A 627-nucleotide genomic window follows, 5' to 3' on the forward strand; every position below is an offset into this window, starting at 1 on the left:
GACCCTTCTTCTTGTTTTACTTTCAGAAGCAACATATAGTACCTGGCTCAGTTAAGTAAAGGTGAAGGTTTGTGGGGACCAGCGATTCCAATCCCCACGTAGAGGAACTACATATGACCAAGCTTTGCCACTTTTCACAGCCCCCTTTCCACAAAACCCACCCCCAGGTCTACCCCTGGCTACCCTGAGAATCAGAATCATGTTTTGATATCCTCATTCCAAGTCTAGGGAGCTCTAAGTGACTTTTGTTCTCTATGGTTGATGGCAAGACACTATGGGAGCATCACATAGTCCCTGGCAAGACAGAGAGTTCTCAAGCAACTTAAAAATGGTTCTGTGGCAGGCGCTATTCACTTTGGCCCAAAATTCTCAGGTGAGCACCCCATTTCACCACAGAGACTTGGGAATCAGACCCTCATTCTGAGTATGAGGGCGCCTGAGCTCCTTGTTGCTGTAGGGACCAGACTCTGGTAGGTCAAGGAGCGATGCTGAAGGCAGAGTGAGGAAACCGCACTCCAGGTATGGGGTCCAAAAATAATCCTATCTTTCTACTGTTGTGGGTTCTGCACTCCAGATCTGACCAGTCAGACAACACCACCCTCTGCTGCAACCCTAATGTCCTTAGAT

This window comes from Chinchilla lanigera, unplaced genomic scaffold (assembly GCF_000276665.1).
Source record: "Chinchilla lanigera isolate Chin_1 unplaced genomic scaffold, ChiLan1.0 scaffold00097, whole genome shotgun sequence".
Classification (NCBI taxonomy): domain Eukaryota; kingdom Metazoa; phylum Chordata; class Mammalia; order Rodentia; family Chinchillidae; genus Chinchilla; species Chinchilla lanigera.